Below are 25352 nucleotides of genomic sequence, written 5' to 3' on the forward strand. Positions count from 1 at the left end.
TGTAATGTCATCAGCTCTGAAACTGCTGGGACATGCTCTGTACCACCACAGAGCCATCATCAGTCTCTGCTGATGCAATCCTGCCATCAAAGAACAGACACCACCAGATCCCACTATGGGAATGCAGACTCTACAAAAAAGCAGTTTATTATATGGGAAACTGTTTGTGTCTTCCATCAAAATATTTTACTGCATCATCTGCTATCATGCCAATAATTATCTGCAGGACAACATATCATCAAAGGGGAGGAGAAGTCATCATCACATCACTGGTGACATTGCTATTATCAAAAAGTACAATGCCAGCTAACTACAGTTTATACTTCCAACCCTGGGCCTCAGGCAAGGAACTTTTCTTGTCTTATCCCCTCGTCCAAAGAGTGGGCATCATCTGCAAGTTTTCTATTACATATAATAAAAAGAAACCCCACAACTATTGTAATGAAACATTCTGCCTACAGGCTGGGGTTTTATTGTTTTATGCTCTCTTTTTTTCTTTCCTTTTCCTTTTAAGTCAGAAGATGTGAGTGTTCAATGTGTTTTTAAAACAGACCCTGTGTTAAGATGGCAATGCCAAATTAGTGAAGATACTTAAAATACAAGCAGGTTTTATAATGCACCTGGAGAGCTACTGATGGAAGTCCAGCAACAAAATTGAGAACTATTTTTCTTTTGAAAATTCAAGTTGCACTTTCTTCTTTCCTAGTCAAAGCATAAAGAGCTGAAGATGCAGCAAGCTTGACTACCTTGAGCAAAAGCAAGAGAAAGTTTGAAACATTCTCCAGTTACCAACAGAAGAAAATGTAATAGGGAAGTCTGGTTGCACCATTTCCATCTCTGCATCCACTGCTGCAGTGAACAGTATGGCACAGCTACCAAAGACAGAACACAGCTTATGTTTGGTTGTTACCTAAATAGCTGCAAGGGATCAATTCTGTCCTTTTCTCTGTGAAACACATGCATTTCAAAACAGAACAGTTTCTCAACTGATGAGAATTATTTAAAAACCTAATGTGCAGCATTTCAGTGTTGCTGAAATCAAAAGACAATGCATAAGACCTTAAAGTGGATGGTGTCTTCCAGGATTCATTAGGCTTATTGAGAGGAGAGGTCCCCCAAAAAGTTTTGGGATAAGAAGGAGAATGAAGAGGAAAGCTCCTCATTGAAGTATCTTAAATGAAGATCAGCTGACCAGCAGTTTTAGCCATTTGGGTATATGGGAGAAATTCCCAGAAAATTCTGTAGTATGAACCAAACCTTCACCTTACTGACAGCTGCTGGCTAGATGGGTTGCCTTTGCCTCTAACCATAAGGTTATCCTGATCTCTAACAATATCTTCAGCATAAAATATCAGACTTTACTGCCTTTATCAATGTGGGGGTGGGGGAGAGGGTTGAGAAAGGGCAAAATAAGAGGGAGAGAAGGAAATCTGAGAGGGAGAAATGGTCAATTGAAAATAGGAAAGAAGGTGCAGATACCTATTAATGAAACAATAGGAGATTTGGAAAAACAGAAAAGAAGGGATAAATGTAAAGCATGTGACAAAAAAGCACTGAAAACATAGGCAAATTGTGTAGAAATCCAGGAAACTATACTACATACAGTAGAGCTAAGAAGAGGAAAACATCACTGAAAAGACTGCATAAAACTATTAAAACCTGACACTAAACTCAGATTTTTGAACTACAGCACTCTGTGCTGCTTTAAAAGAATCTTAATATATTTTAAGTCTAATAAAACTTAAGAGTAACACTAGTGGTTCTTTAACAAATTTTTAAAGACCAGGCATCCCTCTGCCTTTTTCTTCTCTCTTTCCTCCTACAGGAAAAGCAGCTCACTGGTAACCTACAGCAGGAAGCTGTTGAGAACACTACCTTCACGGTCCAACACATTCCTACAGAGATTGACCTGAATGAGGTTTAAATTGAATTAGAAGTCCTTTCTCTATTTGACAGCCCACAGTGGGTGAGATATTGACCTCCATCTTTGTAAGTGAAATACAAAATATTACTTGCCTCATGCATCAGTTCCTTTTGGCAAGTTGCTTCACTACTGTGATGTTCTACAAGTGAATACATGAAACTAAATTTTTTCTAATCAAACCTTTAAAAGTACTATTTATAACCAGGGAGGTCCATATGGAAAATCTGTGAAGAAACTGTACTTCTCATGATTAATGCATCTAATTTTATAGGAAATAAACAAATAAATAATCTTAAGCACAACTGCCCCAGTTTTAGCTCTGATGACTGTACAGTCTGCAGAGAACTTTGCTCTGATTTCCAGACATGACTTTAGCAGTTTGTAATGTATATACAAATGTATATTTGTAATGCAAAATCCAAGCAATTGTATTTTTGTAAGAAGAATCACAATTTTCAATGCTGCTTCAGTAACTGGAAGAGATTTCAGATACTTTAATCATATTTAATCATTAAGAAGCTTTTCCAGTCACAGCACATCTGCTTACAAAAAGATCACAATGAACATCTCTTTGAGGAGCTGACAAAACTGCCAATTTATATGAATATAAACATTTGGGTTTGTGACAGATGTTCCCTACAGCTAAAACACTTCAAGAGTATGTGGATGATGCAGAAAAAGCAGAAACATGAACACAACATGCAGTCATGGTCTATCCACCACATTTTAGAGTGAGAGGAAATGATAGGTTGCTCTATGCATAGCAATCATATTCTATCCAAAAGGGTATTTATCCATGAAACAGATAAAACTCTCCTATGTTTAAAGCAGAAGCTTGAAGCAGGACCAGAAACAAAGCAGGCATTTTATTATTTTCAGGAATAGTGGCCTAGGAGACACAGGACACCAGTGTAAAAGGAAAGAAACCACCTACTTACTCTAGTTTGCAAAAGGACTCGCTTTATTTTTAAATAACAACGCTGGTTTTCAAGATCACCTTATCCAATGACCATCAGCAGGTACCAGTGACCTTCACCCAACCACAAGCACTGTGCTTCTCAAGGATTCCCTGTTTTCCTCGTACCACTTCCTACTGCCAGGTAAAAGTATTAAATTCACTGAGAAGAAGACAAAGGTGTTTAGTTACATGCATAAATGAAGGTGTAAGAATTTCTCTAGAACTTAAACAAAATTATTTTGCAAGTAGACTGAAAGCTTGATCCACTTCCACAAAACTTATCTACAATAGCTATAATTTTTAAGCCTTTGGGAACCCCAGTTTTGAATGGAAGGACCCCATCTAACACCCACATTGAGAGGTGGGAATCCAGCAGCTGCTGTTGCTGAGCCATGGCCCCTTTTCAAGCCATGTCCACAGCACCCACTGAAGCACCCACTGAAGCACCACCAGAAACCTTTGCCTGAACTTCAACCAAGGAACCAGTGGCCCCTAAAAAGCTTTCTCTATTTTAAATGTGTACCTGCAGGCTTCTCTCCAACTCTTCTGGAGTGGGCAAAGCACTAGGTACAAGGTGTACCTTCCCTCAAACATCCACTTCCAGAAGATGATGTTTAGTTAAGTTTGAAGCAACCCAAATAACTGCTTCAGTACTCTTTGTGATTTTTGAACTGTCTTGGATAAGAACTAGAAAAGAAGCAAAATGAAAATCCTTTTTCTTATTTGAACCATAAGTCTGTGCAACCACACATCACCAATGTAACACAGAATATAAGAGCACAGAGAAAGCACACAGCACGGCCTTGCTAATGGTGCTAAAGAAATTTTAAAAACAAATACAAAAATTGAAGTTTATGTCCTGTTGCTACATTAAAAACAGAGCCTATTATCTTTGTATGCAAATATCAAACTACCATGTCTTAACTTACAAAAAGTAGGTCTTCTCTCTGCTAATCATGAGTAGAACAGTGAGCACTTCCAGACTCAGGCGACTTGGAAGCTTCCTTCTGACTGTCTATATCACTTTTATTGTAATTTGGTCTCTATGCTGATCCTTTCACTTTTGCACTGAAGTTTTGAATCTCTCAAAATCTTAATGGTAAATTAAAGGGTTTAGCCAAAACTCCCCAAACTCTTCAGTCAAGATTTTTAACTTGTAATTTTAAAGTAATTGTACTATATGAAAGATATATGAAGAAACAAAAAACCCCAATATTTTTACATCATAAAACTGGAGAGGGAGGATATGGAATTACATATTTCAGCTCCTGCTAATTAAGAATGATGGGAGGGGGGGAAATATTTTTTTAACTTAAAGTCATTCCAGGTTACAGCCAAAGGTATACAAATGGAGCTGCCTTGGAAAGCAATGAGCATGTTAAAACAAGGAGGCTATAACTGAAAGTGAGGATCCTAATTATACCAATTTCGGCCAAGAAAATGGGACAGGAGTTTAGCAGGTGTGCAATTTTACATGCAAAGGAAGCATCCTTATTACTTCATGGTATTAAGAACTTTATTCAAACTCTAAATTATAGCTGTAGACATTAAAGCATTTTGTTAAACTATCCAGTATTTAAAACTGCATGTGATCACAAATTAGCAAGCAGTGCTATTTCTATTAAAACTACTCAAGTTATTAGTTTAAAATCTAAGGCAACAAAACTTCTATTTTTGGAAACATTGCTACAAAAATAACAATGCAATTACAGAAATGAGTCTCACTGGATCTTGGCTAGTATTTCCCACTCATTTCAAAAGTGCATTCACAGATACCTCCTATTTCATACTATAAAAATACAGGACTGATATTTTGAGACAAGTGTAATATTTTGACTCATATATCCTTTACTTTGTTAATGATTTTCAGTCTCCTTTTGGAACAATCGCCTGTGCAATACAAAGATGAATGAATTTGCTAGGGCTGCCTATGACCATTCTCATCCACTGTCCATTCTTCCATGCCCTCTGTCCCACCCCTCAGGAATGTGCAATTCTGATAGGAGTAGGAAGGCAACTCTTAAACCTGGGGTTTAATTCCTACACTGAGGATGTAACTTAGAGAATTTAATTTGATTTTTTACACTTTTTGCATCATTATTTTTTAATGTCCCCCAGCACAGTCTAGTGATGGCTTTCTACAATGAAAGGAATCCCTGGATTATCCTCCATACAAAATCAATTAATATAAAACACTCCAAAGACATGGTTAGAGTTGAGCCATCAGAAGTCTTGATGCCTTTCATTTTTGCACTGAGAATTTCAAAGTGTGTTTTTCAGATCCATTATTCAAGAGGTTTTGTTTCAGTGCCTTAGCACAGTACAGAACAGTTTACAAAATTTGAAACCTTTTCACTTTCTCTTTTTTTTTTATTATGTGAAAGACACCGCATTATCAACCTCAGAAAAAAGACAAGAGCAGCAAAGGTAGTGAAATAGACTGACCATCACTTTTTCTCCAGAGTTTGTGTTCACCATTCTTACCACTTTTCAAACCCACTCAAAATCACCCTGTAGCTCCTCATTAGTAATACTGAAATGATAAAGCATCTCCAGAAGCAAACCCACCTCTAACTGCAGCCAGCAGCAAAGCAGGGCAGCTGATGTGGAACAAAGCTGTGTATGGAACAATCCATTTTGTTTCTGAAAATGTTTTGAAGCATTTCCAGATGCTGCCTGGGCCCACACTGGTCTCAACTTTACCAACAAAGGGATGGCCTACAGCTGGCTTAAGGAGCACAGTTCTGTGTGAGTTTTGTACAGGTGCCCCACAGTGTGATGCCCCACAGTGAAGGAGCTTGTGAAAGCACAACACTTCCCAGAAACTTCTCCCTCACTGCCACTATACACAAAATTCTTGTTCAGAGAAAACAGGGATGAAAGAAGCAGACTGCTGTCAAGCTGAAGGCAGAACATTTCTACATAAAAATCTGCATCTTGTAAAGTGGCCTTTTGCAGCAAGGCACACATTGCACATGTAGTGATGGGGATGGCAGTCCTGCATCCAGCAGGTCCAGACCGCAGTCACAGCACACACCCTTCCCCTCTGAATGAGCTCCTAGGCAATGCTGGGCAAAAAGGCCAAACCCCAGTTTTGTACACAGCAGTGATGGAAGAAAGTGGCAGCAGAAGGGTACTGTGAATTTGGCACACAGCAGAACATGGATAGGGAAAGAGATACTGGGAGAGCTGTGTTGTGGGGTAGTATCCTGATGACTGCCTTTCTTTAAAGGCTGTTAAAGAGAGGACAAAGAACATGCATAAAAGTGAATAATCATGTAAAGATCTTGGTCTGTTACTAAAAAAATTGAGCTGTCTATACAGAAAGAAAATACTGGTATTAAAAGGTGCTTAAATCTGCCTGGGAAAAGCCTGTAATAATCAGGAAAGTGAAGTCCAACTAATGCAGATGAGAATGACAATTTGCAAATAATATTGATGAATTAATAGGAAAAAATTCCAAGCCCTGAGACTTTGCAGCCATTGATGGCTTTAGCTGAAGAGATGTCAAAACAGACATGCTAGTTCAGTGCAGGATAACCTGCTGAAATGTCATGTCTCATGATAGAGTGTCCTGAGAGATGACCTGAAGGTCCCTTTTGGCTTAAATTTTATTCATCCATTATTTATTACCACAGCATCCAGTCATTCAAATAAGGGATGGATGCTCAAAATAGGATTTTCAAAGCGTCTCTGTTCTCTGCAATCAAACATTTCACAAAAATGCTCCAAGGTTGCAGGCTACATTCAGTCAGAAAATGCAATCTTGCTTCTTGTGACTCATCAACCCATTACCACTTCAGCTGTATTTGTTTCCTACTCCATTTGTTTTCCTCTTTCCTTGAACTAAGAAAGCAAACATACTGTCATTTCTTCTGAGATATTCCTACTTGTGACGCCTGCTTAATAATTTTTCAGAATATTTTTGCTCCTTCTGCCAAATCCATACTTCTACAAGGAAACAGGCTATACTCTGCTAGATGGAAGCAGAGATCTAGATTACTCTGCTAGATAAAAGCCTCTCACATTCTTGGAAGCATTTAGCAGAATGCTTTAAGAGTGTGTGAAATGATCAACTTAAGCAACAGCCACTGTCACCTACCATTTTGGAACAACAGTGCATTAGCAGATCCTATGGCAAACATCCCCTAAACCAGCAGGTTTTGTGCACCTGAGGAAGTCCAAAGCTAAACCCTACTTTACACTGGCCACCATCTAAAGCAGAAATTGGAAATGAATACACAATGAGTTTGGGCATATTAACTAGACGCTGATGTGAAAAACACCCTGAAGCACTTGAATATTCTGCCTGGACAACTGGAGCTTACAGAAGTGCTAATGTCACTGCATGTCACTGTATGGACACTTGGGGGGAAAAAACCTACTAAACAGTTTGGTAGCAGCAGCAAAGTTTGAGAGTCCACCCCATCGTTGGGGGTAAAATCATACCTCTAGTTATGCTTATGGAGCTGTTCAAAGCCATAATTTATTGGTCAAGCTTCATTCTGTGGGACTCAAGTGCAGGGACCTTGTCACCCTTCCCCGTGTCTTCACTGCTGGCTATTGAGATGCCAGACAGCTGACTGAAAGTGGCACAAATACAGCTGAATGAAACACGTAAGTTTTCTTTCCTATTGCTAAAAGAAGGTAAATGCAAAGCCTGACAAGAATTGTTTTATATTTGTCACAGAAAAGCATCAAACAAGCCACTGTGAAGACCCTGTCAAGCTCTGCTATTACCATGATATCAATAATCAATGGCATTTGTGTCTGTGACAGCAAAAGAATACAGGCACAGGTGTCAAATATTTCAATCTAATCCTGTTCCAGTCTGGACATTCAGAGTCTCAGTAGAATTTCTTACTTGTAAATCACTTCTAAAAAGTAACATGCTTGTCCTCAATTCAAACAAAACCCAAAGTAGCCAATATTTAATTACTAGAACAAGCCCCCCAAAAAAATCTTGCTGTAATTTTTGCTACAGTATCTGCAAGAATCAATTTGCATTCCCTAAAACTTCTGGTACAGGATCATTCCCTTTTTTAGGGAAGGAATCCACAGAATAATCTGTATTTTAAAATGTACTTCATATCACATCAAAGATGAATGCTGTAACCTTTTCTCCATGGCACAGAGAGGTAAGTTTTGACAAATGAAACTTGCAAGAGGCGGCTCTTGTCATCTAAGAACTTGTATCAGATATAGTCATGTCATCATACAGTAATTTATGCCAGTTGCTTTCTCAGTCTCTAATGTAAAGCATTTCCTTTAACTTGAGAGGAAAATGAAAGAAAAAAGAAATCTGAGTCTTTAGTCGAAATTTTTATATTTTTTCCACTGTTTAAACTATTACATTAACTATTTTGATAAAAATATTGCTTTGTAACTTACAAAATGTTTAAAAAATAAAGACTATATATTTAAATATATATTAAAAAAAACCCACAGCCCTTTATGCTTACAGGCAGCAGAAGCCAGGCAAACTGCTTACAAGATGAAAGATAAAGGTACCCAAGTGGAAAAGAAACAAAAACCCAAACTCATGTGAAGTATGCTCTAGCTCACATTCTTCTATCCATCTTTCCACAAGTAATCACAATTCTCCTTCTCCTTCCCATGCTGAGACCTTGGCTCAGGCAGACACTTCTAATGCATGTAGTCCTAAACCTTCAGCCCTCCACAGTTCAAATTCACTTTCCACAACACTGTCTTCATTTTCTTCATAGATGTGGTTTCAGTATTACTCCCTTTCTACACCTTCTCCATTTCCTACCTTGTAACTTCTCAGAGCAGCCATTTGCAGTCTTCTTTTTCTGTCCCACAAAAACCTATCAGGCATATTTTCTTGCCCCCTCTTACTGCCTGCTCACTCATCCCAGTCCCAGCCCATTTATCCACCTTCTTTTCAGTTTCTTACCCCATCATAACTTTCTCTCTCACCAGTACCAGCTAAGTTCAGTTGTCTCCCTTTTCTAGCAGAGCTTCTCAGTTTTCTCACTCAGCTGATTCCAATCCCCTCACACCAGCCATCCTGGCAGTTCTCTTATAAGGGATTAAAAATCGTACATTTTGATAATTCAGACATGATTCTTATCAAAATTCAAATCAGACTCCCCCTTACTACCTGGATAATGATACTAACTAGGGAACAATGACAATGAATTTAAAAATCTGCCCAGCTTTGGCGCTCAACCTTCAAGCTTTTTGCAGTTTGGAGTGGCTGTCACAGAGGAGAATCCTCAGCAAACCAGGATAATTCACATACTGTCAGCAGGTTTTTGCAGACACATCATCTAACCCTGCTCTGATGCTGCCATCTGCACCAATGGAAAGTGCTGTACATGGCCTTTATTTGTATTTAAACCTCATCATAGAAATAAATTGGATTTATTTTTTTCTTGGGACAGCTGGATGCTGCAGACATGTAGGGACAGCTAAAATGGCTGTTCCAGAGGCAGAGAGTGCTGGTAACCATGTCAATGTCAGGGCTGGCATACAAAGAGACAGAAAATAGAGCTGCTGAACAGCTGAAGCAGATGCCTGAATTCTCAGCTGCAAGTGAATGCAACAGGAGAGATGCAAAAGGTGCTAAAGATGAGGGAACACTGGGCACTAATGGTTTGGGGTCTCAGAGGAAGAATGGGCAGGGAGAGAGGGGTCTGGAGGAGATAGAGGTTGAGGAGTACAACTTTGGAGAATGTGGGTGAGGTCTGTAGAGAGAGTTGATGGGCTTGAGGGAAAAGGATGATGAACTGGATGGGACGCTAAGACAAGAGGAGCAGGAGGTACCACATGGTTCCTCTTCCTCAATCAGCTAAGGCCAAGGGAGGACTGCTCCTTCCCAAAGGACTGCTGAAAAGTACCAGCCTCTTCCCTGAACATCCTTGTTCCCTAGTTTTTCCCCAACTCAGTCATTCTTACTGTTCACTGTGGCAAAAGCCAAGTCATATTTATCTAACAGTTGGTCTGTAAGATGCAGCATATGCAGATTGCTCAGACAACTGCAAGACACTCAGCTAAAAATTTTAGCTAAAAATGTCTGACAGTCTGGTCTGAAAAAGCTAAAAGCGGATAAAATGAGATCTGGCAGAGAAAAAGTCCCCCTGTAACAACAGATTATAAACCTAACTATTTCCAGTGCTCTTAAACCATCTCAAAACATCACCAAGTGTGCACATCTGGAACAAATGCCTGCATTTCTACACCAGAGAACATTGCCCAACATTTTAAGGATTATCAAATAATATTTCTTGACATTTCAATTCCTTGTTAGTATCCATTTATATGAATGCCTCAAGAACAATCTCAGCTACTTACATTATAAGTGAACAATACAGACTAACACTGAACAGACTTTTTGATGAAAAAGAGTTCATGGTGCGCCTGTAAAAGGAACATTTTCAGATTTGGTCAGGAACATTTCTTTGTAAGCTAACACTTGCATTATTCATTCCAATGGCTTTCACAGTTAATAAAAGTCTATTCAGAGACAGCATGAAAATCTTATTGGGGAATGGTGCCCTAAAAACGCAACCAGTTTGATAGTGTCAGTTTGATTTTCCAGATCTGGCAAGGAGGAGTGTGAAGCATGGGGAAGGTTCACTTCTCTGTAGAATGCTATGCACCTGCCTTTGAAAACAGCAAATATTTCATGGTCCACTTTCTGCTAAAAAAACCCTAATCTTTTAATAGATCTTAATCAGAGTTAGGGGAGGGACAGTGTTCAAATGTGCTTTGGATTTTTAAAATATGTCCTTCGTGAAACTGTGGAATGGATGAGGAAAAGCTATCAAGAATATCCATGAAGAACCCCTTGGATGTAGGCAAGGCATTACCAGTGAGAAAGGTCACCCAACAAGCCACTTACCTGCTGCACACAGCAATGTCAGGAGTGAGCTCAGATTGCCAAGGGCAGCTTTTAGAAATGCTAAATGGAGGGGAAAACCATCCAAAAGAGCATGAAACAAGGTATTACCAGACTATTAAGACACTAGAAGTTACAAAAGTTGACCTAATGCTATAATGCTTGAGGTTAAGCAAATATGGACTATCACTGAACATAAGTATCATAAGGAAGTTTTCAGAAAATTTAGTTTTGGAGGGAATAACAAAGAAATGAATAGTTGGATAAATCAAAAGAAACATGTAGGCAAAAATGGCAGTCGCAGGTTGGAAGCACACAAGGAGGGGCCTCCAGGGAAAGCTGCTGGGTACCTCATCAGAATATGTCCTGGGCTCCTAGCACCAAAGATAGCAGAAGGGTAGGAAGGGCTTCTAAAGGGAATTCTGTTTAGGGGACACTGACACTGAAACAGGAGCATGCTCTACAATTTTAAAAGAGGGAATGAAAGAAGAGGGAAAAGCTTAGAGTAAGTATAGTCTATGCAATTCAGTAAAATTGGAGAGACGAACAAGAAGTAGGCCTCAAGGATGAAAAAAGCTTATTTAAAAATAGTAAAAAGTAGGTGTAATCATGATAGCATTCAGTATGGGGAATACACCTGGAAATGAACTAGCAATAACTGTTGTGACACTGTACAAGGACAAGAGCCATCTTCCTGATCTACTCATCTGGCTTATCCCTTCTTCTTCAACTACTTTATTGTCTCCTGCTCAATAGAGAACCACTGCTAAGTTCTTATTAAACACAACACACACACATGGACTGAGAAAAAATACCAAATAAGGCTCTGGGTTTTTTTCCCCTAGATGTGGAAAGATGAAAGAACTACAGAAACTCAAATTATTACATCTTTCTCCACAATGATAAAATTAGAGATTGATAAAGGTACTTAGGGGGAAAAGGAAGAAATAGAGATTCTTTCATTAGAGGAAAGAACTGAGAAAGAAAAGAATTGATGATTATTATACAGAGTCAGGTAACTTTCCACTCCATAGTTCCACCTCCAAATTCTTCCTAGAAGCAGCTTCTTTGAGGAATTTTTCACCTATAAGCTCTTTTTGGACCTCATTTGGTCCAACTTAAACTGTGCAGTCTTTCAACTGGATCTAGATAGGTAGACCTTTCACATCAGAGATTTATTATGGGAGTACAAAACTGTCAACCAAAAGAGTCAAAGTCATGACAAAATGTGGGCATATTTGAAGAATGGAGATAAAAAATAAAATTATATGAACAAATGGAACTTAATTTAGACCCTCACTTTTGAGGTCTGTGCTCCTCATGCTTGTTCATGGTTCCATCAACCACAGAAGAGCTGCATTCAGAGCTTTAGGTAGACAATGTCATCAACTGTGCCCAAAGAAGCACCATGTTCTCTGGCAGACTTTAGCACAAGAAACATTTGAACCCCTTTTTGTATGTATACAAGTTTAGACAAACACTTAATGCTATTAGTTTCCAATGTTACTGAGAAATTAATTTAAACATTCTAAGCTGTTTTCCTGGACCCTTTATTCAGAAACCTCACAACAGATGCCCTAAAAATAATTTAGAAGAAGGTCTGTATCATATCAGATTTTCATAACACTAAGAAACGAAGAGCTGAAAGTACAACTGTCTCCCTCCATAGCCAGAGCACTCTCATTAGCTCACCACATGCGGCTGCTGAGACTTGTACTCAAGGCAGCAGAGCTGCTGCAGATGCCTGGGACAAATCCTGTGAGCATCCCAACTATGCCAACCATACCTTGTGTGACTGCTTGCCAAGGAGAGGCTGTTATTAGCCAGGCTTGGCTCAAACAATTCACTGCCCACAAAGCTACTTTAATGTACTGTCTCTACTGGGGTAAAAAACACAGCAATCCAACAATACATTACGATACTTTCCCATCACTGCAGCAATTCCCACCACAGGCAACACTTTGTCCCCAACAAAGAAGCCTCACATTCTGTGCCTGCAAAAAACCCCTATCCATACTGTAGGGATGCCAAGAGGAACATCTGTGTGCTCAGAAGGACACAAAATTGGCTTTTTGTGTGCGTGTGTGTGTGTGTGCCTGGGTGAAAGAGATGGGGGCAGGGAGCTCACTGACAATAGCTTGTGTGACTGCATGGTAAGGAAATGTTCTTTCATTCCCTTCCTCCTTCTTTTAATTTATTTTTTAATCTGAACAAGGGAGTCAAACAGCCACAACAGTTATCAACTACTTCCCCCAGCCCAGTGAAAAGGGTTAAGTTTCTCCCACATGACTAATTTTAGCTCGGATTTATTTTTACCATAAATAATTTCTTTAGGCATTAAACACCTACATTCACATTTCATCAAATAATATGAGGATTCTGGGTCTACTTGTCCCTTTATCATAGATTATTATGACTGTAATAATGAAATCAATGAAATGCTGAACTACAGACAGTAAAATGTCTCCCATATGATGGATGCATTCATGGACTTTGATTATTAACAAACTGAAGTCTAAAAAGGAGGAAAAAATAAGACAAAAAAGTACAAATACTACAGGCTTTCTGAACACTGGGTTAGTCACCTGGAGAGCAGCATATGAGAATCTAAACCACAAACTTGCACTACCATGAAATTAATGCTGTAAAGCAATGAAAACCAGTACAGTGGAAGCAAATTATTATAAAAAGCCCCTCTATGGAGGGCAAAGACCATCACTTACCTGTAAGCATGATTTTGTTTTTATAAGACCTACTTAACCTAAAATTTAAACAATCCAACAATCTGTACTGATGGATTGTCCTGGTCCAGTCTCATTTAAATATGTTCAAGTTTCTGGCTACATTCAAAAGTCAGAAGAAACTGCAAGGTTTTGTTTTTTTTTTCCTGGAGTTGTGCCTGCTAATGTCACATTCTCATTTTCTTCCTGCCTATTCTCCAGCTACTCTGTTCCAACATGTGTGGTGCCATCTAATCATCTGACAGACACCATTAACTCAAATAGCTTCATGCCTCAGCTTTAATGCCAGCACTTCCAAAACTGGGAGCATGAGGCCAGGGAATCAATTAGCAGAGACTTATCTGTTTGCCCAAATATTTGTAACTCTTTAACCAAGAGTCTGAAATTACATCCCCTTCCTTCTGAAGGGGAAAAGGGAGCCAGGAGATGCAAATCTGGAATAAAGCTCAGCCTTTCAATCTTCCTCTCAAACACTCACATTGCTAGCAACATGCTTCAGCAAATAGGCAGGTCTTGACATACATGTTGCACATCAGAAAAAGAATTTTCAGGTAATAGTATGCACTGTTATCTTAGCGTGCCTTCTCCAGGCAGAAAACTGAGTTACAGGAGCTCCTACAACTCCTGTCCCCAAAGCAAGTGAATAGAACAGCTCTGTCATCTGGAGAGGTGTCCACAGCATTTTACTCTGGATTTGGAAACACCAGTTTAGCACTTCAGGAAGCTCAATGCAGAGAGGAATGACTCAGCTGTGCAGAGTTCAGGTCTGGCAGGGCTCCCTGGGTGTGGAATTAGTCCAAACACCTCTGACAGCCTCTTGACTACCCAACCACACAGATCTAAACTGCTTCTCTGTGATGCCAGACCTGATACAGCTGCACTAGATTCCCACTGTCAGGGCTCCAAAGGGCACAGTGAAAGTGGCTTTTCAGAGAGCCAGTTCAGGACAAGGAAAGTTTTTTAGCTCTAGTTTAGCCCTGACCCTGCCAAATCAAGAATGATTACACATTTTTGCACTGAGTTTCTGTCCAGAAGGTTGTACTCACCCAGGTCTAATAACACCTGAATGGGAAGAGTCAGCTCTACGTCAGCCAGGACATCCTGCTGGAGTTTGGGATGTGAATGGCTACAACATGGCACTGCAAAAACCAGCCCACACCTGGAGGGGCTTGAGGTGTGTGGGTGCATGGAACCACTTGGGTGTCCTTCCTAAAACATCCTGTGACAGCCATGAGATCCTGGCAAATGGAATGAACTGGATATCTCCATCCCAACCACCCTGGAAAAGAGGCGACTGCAAAGAATGATGTCCAAACTAGAACTCATTTAGATAAAACACAACTAAATATTTGATTAAAATTGGAGCACTTACTTGAGCTCACAATGGGTCAAAGAAAAATGTTTCACCTATTTTGTGCCTGAATAAAAATCACCAGAAAATAAAAATAATTTCTTACTACAGAATCTGTGTAGGAACAGACAATATATTTTAATTCTTATTTTGCATTTTTCAGTGAAAGTAGTAAGTGCTTGTCACAGACACATTGTATGAAAAATCCTTTTGTTAGGATTTTTTCTCCTGAGAAGAGGCCTCAGGAACAAAATGTAAACAATGATTATCTGCTGCTGTGGAATGCAACAGGGGCATCTTTGATTGGTCTCATGTTGTTGTTTCTAATTAATGGCCAATCACAGTCCAGCTGTCTCAGACTCTCTAGGTCAGTCACAAGCTTTTGCTATCATTCCATTCTTCTTCCTTTGCTTGCTAGCCTTCTGATGAAATCCTTTCTTCTATTCTTTTAGTATGGTTTTAATACAATATATATCATAAAATAATAAATCAAGCCTTCTGAAACATGGAGTCAGACCCTCATCTCCTCCCTCTTCCTGGGACCTCTGTGAACACCACCACAAGTGCTCATAAAACCAGATTAAAATCTAAGTCAATTGCAAGAAACTCATTTGATTTTTAAAGAATTTTCCTTTTCTCCCTCACAGTTATTGCTAAATCCTCCCAGTTCCAGAGCATGATTGTGTTAGGTATCGTACAAATGCGTACAGACAGCAAATGTTGAAATATTTGCAAATTGGTGCTTGAATTCTGTAACAGCTGTGGTCCATGTCACTGACATGGATAAACTTACTGATTTCTGTGGGGTTACACATACAGCTCTGCAATGTGTCTGCACAAGTGGCTGCTGAACTGGCGCTAAAAAAATGAAAACAAAACTAAACCCCCCAAACCAAGTAAAATAATGAAGAACAAATTAACAAAGTAAGGAGGCAACATCTGTCACTTGCTGGACTTTTTTTCAGAGCAGTAAGTATTATTTATGAATGTAATACGTTTCCACTTTACTCTTTGTGTTTTCCTCCAAACTTTACACACTTTCACTGAAACTCCCCATATAACTTCCTTTTCAGCCTCCCTTTTCCTTATCAGCATTTATTTGATTTTAAAAATGGCACCAAAAGTTTCCCTAGTTGGTGTTGTGGGACACAAGCACTCAGTGAGAATTTTTTCCTAGCCAATGCTCACACCAGCTCCTGGAAGACCAAGCACTTTGGTCTATATCCCACATTCCTGAACTGGAAAATAGAAGCTGTTAAGATTCTCTCTCATTTTCTCTCTGTTACCTGCAAATGCTGTACATTCTGTACATTCTACACCCAGCCCTTGACAATATGCAAACAATATTCAAGTCCCCTCCCCGTTTTTCTCTGCAAAAGATTCTACTGAACATTTATGTTTATATTCTTAAAAATTAATGAAATATATCTCAATAATCCAAAGATTTCAAAAACTTATAAAATTCACTATGCCTTTTTATAGATGCAGGAAACTGCTTTACAACAAACTAATTGTGTCTGGTACATTCACCTTTAGTTACCCACAAATAAGAATGAGTTTTGTATTCTAATAGGTTTTGAAGATGTTCTGGAATAGTAAACTAAATACATTCTGCCAGTGAATTACTGCAGACTTAGAGTGATGGCATACATGAACCAGAGTGGAAATAATTATAAAGAAGCCCAGCACATCCACCCATCACACTTCCATCTACTTCTCCAGGTCACACACCCTTTTTGTTTCCAATTTTAAACCTTTTACTCTGATTTTCTTTCCCAAGCTGCCCTGAAAGTCTCGCTGCTTAACCCTACCCCAAAAGACAACAAGTTTTGCCCGTTTCATATTGGAAGGATCTTATTAAAGCAAATGAAAACCAATGGAATATTCAAAGTTTATAAGCCTGGAATAAAATTGGAACCCAAAATGTTAGAAACTATCTTGTACTAAAGGCAGTCCTTTCAAATGCCAACTTTATACTGAAGATTCAGTAACACTAGTAAAACAAAGAACAGGCTTGTCCCAACCCATTTTCAAATAAGCTCTGTTACTGAAAAGGGACTTGCTTAACATTTTCATCTCTCTCAGAAGCTGGACACTGTGGTTATATTTGTTAGGGAAAGCAGGGGAGATCTCAAGACTGCTTTCGTGCCTTTCACTTTGTTACTCTTTTCATTCCCACTATCATCCAAGAATTCCAGCTCCTGTTAGTGCTGTTATCTCCTGCTGGAACACGGTACGACACAATTAATCACGATAACAAAATCCCATTCTTGTTTGTGAGTAAAACTAATTGTGGTACAGTATTTCTTTTCCATCACCTGAGAAGGCGCCTTGCAGCTTTCCCACAGGATCAAGTTCCCAATACCTGCACACACAGAGAGCACCCTGCTGATGACTCACTCCAGCTTAACCTACCTTTTCAAACAAACTGCTCCAAACAATGCATTATCTGCATTTTAAATGGCAGCTGAAATTCTACCACTCTCCCTATAAAAAGGACAGGGAGGTTTATTGTACTCCACAAAAGATTTAAGGAAAGTATTGATGGTCCAAGCAATTTGTAATACTCTTGGAATGGAAACAATCATTCTGAAAGTTTTCTCACATAGGGAAAAGTAAAAACTGCACATAAACGATTTTGCCTATTAATGTGTCAATTCTATTAAAATGTTATCAACTCTGAAAGGATTTACTTGTGCATTTTAAAATACTCTGCCTGTAGTAAATCATATTTGAAGCCAGTGGTGTTAGTTATAACATTAATAACCACACAAAGCAGGAACAGGCATTCAGTCACCCAGGTGAAATTCAGTTTCTCTTTTACTTGGGAACAAATTCAGGTTATGTGAGTGATGAAATGCCCACAGAGCCCAAGCAGGGCTGAGCACCAGGAGGCAGGTACAGGTTTAGGGTGCTACAGGGCTGATCATCAGAGCCTGCTCAGCCACTTATCACCTGCAGAAACTTCACCTGCAGCCAGGACACAGTGCAGCAGTGCCTGGCATCAGAGATGCACCTCCAGAGCTGTCACCACCACTGCACCACTGCACTGAGGGACCCACACCTTAAACTGAACCCCAGGGAGGCTGACACTATTTCAGCACCTCCTTTATGTAACAAGCACACTGCACTTAAAGCACGCTGCACTTGCACCTTTTTGGACCCTGTCCTGGCCACAGCTACCTCTGTCCCCTTTCAGCACTAACCACACTTAGGAAGTTACATGAATCTCCAGAAGGAACTTAAAAGAAAGCATCCTGGTTAAGGTGAGGTTATTCAACCCCAGTATTGATGGATGCACACAAATAACACTAAGAAAAATATTACAGTTAAAAGGCCACTACTTATTCCACAGTGTAAATAAAAATTCTTGCAAGGCAATTTTAAAACACTTGATTTAATTTTCTTTTTACAAAACCTAATCTATTTGTTTTGCCTATCATAGGCAGAAGAGATTTGATCAAAGTTTGCCAGTAATATGACATGAAAATACAGGAGTAATTACTGAACCTTAAAGTGTCACTTTTTCCATAGGAATAATTTTAATTTATGAAAGGTACTTTTTATGATATATAAATAAAACTTAATGTATAAATACATTATACAAAAAATTAATATCTAAAAAGTCAGCTTTATTTAACATAGGATTTTAGCAACTTGCCACACTTCACACCCAATAAAACAGCAAATAAATTCAAAATGGATGGCTTTGCTTCACCAACTGTAGTAAAAAACAGCAAGAAGTCACAGAAGTTTTAGTGTTCAACTAGCATTGCAATTACTGTAGGGTGGGAACTCAAAATCCCTAGCAGGGGACTCAGGTTTATCTGCACATCGGATTCTCTGTCCCAAGAGCAATTTTTGTGGGCAAGAGACACAGCAGCATCATTTCTGAATGGCAGTGGGGGACCAGCCACTGCAGAGCTGGGGTCATGGTAAGACAGCAGCTGCCACAACCTTGGTGCTGCAACAGAGACAGCAAAGTGGCTCTGGAACTCCAAGGGTTCCCTTTTGCCACCTGAACAGTTAATGCCCCACACTTGTGTTGTGTAATTATACAGAGAACTGATTTAGCTCCAAATAATTATTTCAGTGGGTTTTTTCTAGCTTTATCAGGCATAATTTGAATGTTGCAGCCTCACTTAGAAAACCAAATTAGTTTTGCTGGAAGGACTGAGGAGACCAAGGAAGTATATACTGAATGTTCCTGGAATACTGTTGTCATAGCCTGGATGTCAAATACATGCTTATCCATCTTTGTGATGTAAAAAGAATAATTCATAACACTTCTGTCATTTGACAGCACAGTACAAGGACCAATCTTATTACAGCTACATATAAAGTTCATACATGACATAATTGTCAAGGTAACAATGAACTAAAAATGTTGTATAGAACTAATATTTTGTAGAAATTTGTACAAAGTAAAAAAAAAAACCATAAAAATGAGGACTAGTAAAATTAAAGAACTTAATATTCAAACAGCTGGGATTTATCCTTAGTTGATTTTGTGGATGTTGCAAAATAAAAAGTTTCACAGCAAAGTGCTTTGCATGGTAATTGCACAGGTTGTGCATTAATATACAAGTTAGCTGTTTGATATCAAATACAGGTAACTAAGCTGCATCTTCAAAAAAATTAAAAATATTTAAATTTTTTACAGTAGCAGTGTATTAGTCTGAAAAATGCCATCCTCCAACACATGGGAGTGAGACTGCTCTAAATCAAGCTGCTATAGTGTGTCGTACTTAGTAATGGGAGGAAAAGTAAGTTAGTAACTCTTCAGCATTTTCAATACTTATTTTCTGGTTTTGATATCTGAAGAGCTTCTATGCAATGACTAACCAGCACATTCAATGATAACAATATACCTTCTTAAAAGAGTTTCCCTTTTAGCAGTCAACTGGTTTGTGCATGTGTGCACATGCAAGTATTAAAGGAGTTACAGATTTTAATTAAACTACAGTGTGTGTGTAGGGTCATACCAGATACTGCTATTTGATTGTGATATTGGATGCTCACGTCTTTTGGGGTTTTTTTTCCCCCTAACACTTTCAAGCTTGAACAGAAAACAACCCAGGCACAAAGCTGTGAGTAGTGTATCATTCTTCAGTAAGAAGCATAGATGAAAAAACAGGAAACTGGAAGGCCAGAAGTTGAGAAACCACACAAAAAAGCTTATTTCTTGTTAAATAGCACAAGCCTTTGGTGAGCCAGAATATATTTACTCAAGTTGCAGTTTAGCAAAGCCTGACAGCAAATTGTTTTAGAGATAAGGTCATATGACTGACCATCTCAGCTTCTTCCAAGAATTATCAAGCAAATGGAAAGGAATGAGAGCTGACTGAAATGCACCAAATCAAACTGAGGTGGCAGAATCAATCCCAGGTAACAGTCATATCAATAATTCAGCAAAATGCTTCCCCATCTCACTCTTACTTATTTCTTGGTCATTTACAAAAGAAGTTGAGCAGATTTCTTTGAGATTGTATTTATGAACATTTTTCATTCACCTGGATCACTTGCAAGGTAACACAAACTCTTCAAAAAAAAAAAAAAGACAGTATTTTACCAACAGCACAAAGAAATACTTATTTCAGGAATTTTGAAATGTTTGCTGCACTTACTATATTGAAATGCTGGATTTTCAACTGCACTTGCCTCAAACTGTCTCAAAAGCAAGTCTTCTTTAATGACCAGCTACTTTATAACTACTTGACCAAAATCAGAGGAATTAAAGGTGGGATGAGACATCAAGTCTTATCTTTTACACCAAAGGAAGTAGCATGATGAAAAATTCATCTAACTTGTTTTTAGGAAACTGCTGTGAAGGAAAGGTTTTTTACAACTGGCCCTGGGTAAACTCTCTGACAGTTTCACTGTCCTAACAGCTGAACTTGTTTACCAAATATCTAAGCTAATTGTCTAAACCAAGACAATTTTTTTTGTTCTTCCTCCAGCCAAGATCAAAAGATATGACTGAATCATCTTCTGTACTAGAAATAGGATTTGAATCCATGCACTAATTATTTTCATATTGAAATGATTAAAAAAGAAATGTTGAAATAAACTCCCTTTAATACTTTGTTAATTCTGGTATTTATGACATGAAGGAAAGCTGTAAGAAAGTTAAGATGGCAAAAAGCTTTCAAAAGCTAAAGATAAAAATGAAAAATTTTCTCCAACATTCATAATTCAGCCCCTTAGGTAAACATTCAAGTTGATTTCAACACCAGTGGTTTTACTGCCATAGAAGTATAGCACAGAGCAGAAAGAAAAGCCTAACCGTTCTAAATCCCAGTTCAGTTTTCTTCCCCTGGGAAGATCAGCACTACTAGTAGCTGTTACTCTTGGCACCCCATGCAAACTACCATCTGACACTAAAAATGGTACTTAATTCTCTAATAATATGACTGACAACTGGCACAGTGATCAAGGCACTGTGAAATGCAACTCATTCTTTTTCTGACCTGGAGAAGTGTAAAAACAAATCTAGATATCACTGTTTCTTCCTGGCTCCTATCAATCCTTCCTCACTGGGCTGTAGCACGTGAGTTTCTGGTGCCAATGCTCCAGTTGCCTTTGGTCAGGGAGAAGAACCAGCAGACACTAAAGACATCCATGTATGTGTCCAAATGTCTGCTACCTTAGCTCAGTCTACATGGAAGTAAGTAGTAAGTATCAAGCAAGTAGCATGAGCTACCTCCCTGATGAAGGTCACCCCTGTCAAATGTCAAGGTGTTGTCCAGAAGCTGGACAGGATAACACTACATAAAAAAGGCAAAATAGATTCAGAAATGCTTGACACTTTCTGCAGAAAGAAAAATAAACAACCAGGAAGGGAAAATGACAGTGGATCATTTTATTCCAAGCATTGAAAATCTGACAGAATTCAGCAGGACAAGTAACAGGAGATACAGACCACGGGGTATGAGACAAGCTTACTTAGGGAACACCACAATCACTTTTGCCTACATGGTATAAACAGATGAATACATTCAACAATTGCTTGCTAATAATGAACTGCTCTGAAGAGTTGCTTTGCTATGGGAGCAACCACCCCACATCAAAAGAACCTCATTTGTATATCAAAGGAGAAATTACACTCAATAATAATGTTTCTTTGAATTGGCAATTAAAAATAGTATTGGACAAACTTAACTTTTGGTCTTAAGACTTTTGAAGAGAGAAGTGATTTTCATTATAACCAAAAAACAAAAAGAAAACACTCACTCAACATACTGCAAATGCCATAGGAAAGAGCAGAAACTAATTTTAACTATGTGGTGTGAGGAGGTGGGTGTGAAAAGGAGGAAGACTACTTCTTACACATACTTCAAAACCTCTCAGCAACATCAAAGGAAAAGCATGCCACATTCTTCCAAGAAGTGTTTGTTTACACTCCAAGAGCAGCTTATGGTGCGTAGGACTCCCAATCCCAGAGAGGAACATGCTCCCATCAACACTGAGGTCACTCACGTGTTCCTATTTACTCCTTAAAGACCTCTTTCATTTCACTAGCCCCATATGAAAGCTCCCTAGATACTCAAGAGGTGCACAGTGCTGCACCATTGATGCCTGCTTTGCCCACTCAACTGAATATTAAATATCACCTTGCTTACTCTCTCTCCACTGTTTTCCTTTTCGCAGAAGCACTTCAGAGCTCTCTGTAGAATTCTGCTACTCCATTCACCATTGTCCACAAAGTCTGAAGTAGCTTAGTCTGGGCTTTATGTCACTTACCAATGATGGTGTGGCTTTATGTCTCACACAGCACTTTCAGGCTTTTCACTAATCCCCATTCTTCTTTTCATCTAAACCTTATGTTACTTGAGAATTTGACAGGAGGAAGTTTCATATGGACAAGGCCTTCTAAAACCAAGCTGCCACTGGCTGTTGATACCCAGATGAAATACAGCAGAGTAGAGCTTTCATCTGTCAAAGGCTGCACCAACTGTGATGCAAGTGCTCAGTCTTTTTCTCTAAGTGCAGAAGTAGGAGCTCAAGGTTCAAACTCATTAGAGTCTTTAAACCCCATAAAAGTAACCTGAACAAACAGCCAAGTGCTACAAGCAAGGATAGACGTGAATGACTTCCCATTTTACTTTGTTTATGAAAATCACAAAAAGATGTTAAAACTTTTCTGAACAGATACTAATTCTACAATTAAAAGAGGTAGGGCTACCAGGTTTTAAATTCACTATAAAACTTCAACTCAGTTGGTTAAATTTAAGCAATGTAAACATTTCTGCTTTAGAAAAAATCAAGTCACATGGTGGCTTTTGTCATCAGTCTAAACCCATAAAATGCAGAAGAAAAAAATGGTAGGTAACTTCAACATATTCAATTACTTCCATTAATTGTATACACTTCCTAATGAAATCTCACGGTTTCGCAGCCCTAAGCAATAGAGCTGAGAGATGAAAAGCCAGGCCATATTCTCCTTGTTTTGAAGTCTCTCCACTCCTATGAGCTGCTCCTAGTGGGAAACACCCTTCCTCCAGCTGTAAGGACAGCCAAGCAGCTGCCCCAATAACCAATGCCAGCTCCACATATTAATACATAAAAGCAGCTGCCTGCCTGCCTATGCAGCTGAAAGAAAAGTGCTGGAGGCACAGGCCAGTGTCTAATACTGGCTCTGATTGCAAAGGCAGCTGCTTGGTTCATACAGCTGCAGGAAGAGTGCTAGGTATCAAAGTAAGAGGAGAAATGGAAGATAAAATGGCTCAAGCTGTGTAATCATAATTCCCAGAATTTATAATAGATACTTGCATCCTTAATCTCTGATCCTTAGCTGCCCATTTGTGAACTGGGGTAAATATGGGATAAATTCGCCTCTCTGCTCACAGGATCCTGAAAAATTACATCAATTTATGGCTGTGAAGCATACTAATATAGTGATACCCTAACAATGTCAAGAAGAAACAGGGAATTCTATATTCTTTGTGAACTATTCAAAGCATGGCATAGCTGTTCATTACACAAATACCATTCCTTCTATGCATTAAACAATAATAAGGACTTGGAAAAATTTAAGATGAAAATGAAGCTCTCCTCAGTTCCTGGTGGTTGGTCAGATTTTGAAAACAGCCATAAGGATCTCTTTGATGGCTTTTTGAACATGCTTGTGCATGAGAAAAAGTGCATAACACACACAAATTAGAGAAATGTGCCCTGTTTCTCTGCTCTGACTCAGTAGGCAGATGCAGCAGTCTGTATTTACTGCATAACATAAACAGTGTATGCAGCTTTTATTGCTTTAGGAAAAAGCAATCTCCATCAATATCCTGCAGCTGATGACAAACAGTGAACAAGTTATATCTTCAAACTGGTACAGAAATTGCAGGCAATTATTAGCACAAGGGGTTTTCTGATCCCCTTCGTTGTTGAAAGTGCAACTACAGGGCTAGCAGAACTGACCAGACTCTTTGAGCTGGAAAGGAAGAAAGGGCACAGAACTGGAAAACAGATGGAGGTATCTCAGAATCTATGCTGGACTTCAGTATATGAGGCCCAAGAATCAGAAGTGGAGGCAAATCTGAGAGCAGAAGACAGGAGGAGAAACTTAGCCCAGCACAGTTTTTTTCTCTTGTGCTACTTCTTAACTTTGTGTCTCATCTCCAAAGTGAGACCAGGGCGATGCTCCTGGGTTAGAAAACTCTGATTCAGGCACAAAGGACGTCTGTGAGAAGCAGCCCAGGGCTGGCACAACTGTTTCCATGCAGTCAGGCACCTCTGACAGGCCCACAGTGTAATCCACAGTACCAATACCATGTCCCCCACCGTTCTCCAGAACACCCCAAACTCCATTTAGCTCAAGCTGAGATGACACACCTTTCTATAATTCTGGCTTAGTTTCTGAACAAATGTCCAGGAAACCATTTGGAAATTGACATCTCTATTCTCAACTAGTCACATACAATTACTGCCTGGGAAATGGCATAAATACAACTTAACAGCTCCCAGGGCTGCTGGCAGAATACAGTGACAGACAGAAGTTGTATACTGACTTACTAGAAACTGGGCCTTTCAAGTGTTTCCACAAGAAGTGCCTGATACACAGTGGAATCTATCTTCAAATTCTGAGAAATATTTCATATCCCTTTGGATTATTCCACACAGCACTATGAAGAAAAGAAAAATAAATTGATCCAGAAGTTTTTTAGCTAAGGAAGTCCTACGCTTTTCTTCACATTATTAGAGATGACAAGGAGAAAAAAAAAGCATAAAGAAAATGCAATCTTGTAATATTACTAACTACCTCTCAATTTTTCTAGGTTTTTGGAGAAGTTTAAAGATCATATACCAAAAATTGCACACAAGAAAATGAACAGAACTTCTTTAGAGATACTTTGTATCCCAGCCTTGGTCACCTGTAACACATTCATCCTCAACTTTATTGCCAAGTCACTATGAACAATTGAGCATTGCAGGCTGCTACTGCAGCTGCCCGTGGCTGCGTGATCACCCATCACTTAAAGCACCTTGGGCCCTGCTGTTCTTCTGCTCAAAGG

General features: G+C 39.0%; 1 protein-coding gene across 1 annotated transcript in view; it reads right to left on the bottom strand.

Moving 5' to 3' along the window:
• TPD52 (tumor protein D52) overlaps positions 1–25352 on the bottom strand; it is a 125362-nt gene that overhangs the window by 1020 nt on the left and 98990 nt on the right. The gene's annotated exons all lie outside the window — the stretch shown is intronic.

Source organism: Melospiza georgiana, chromosome 1 (assembly GCF_028018845.1).
Source record: "Melospiza georgiana isolate bMelGeo1 chromosome 1, bMelGeo1.pri, whole genome shotgun sequence".
NCBI classification, from domain to species: Eukaryota; Metazoa; Chordata; class Aves; order Passeriformes; family Passerellidae; genus Melospiza; species Melospiza georgiana.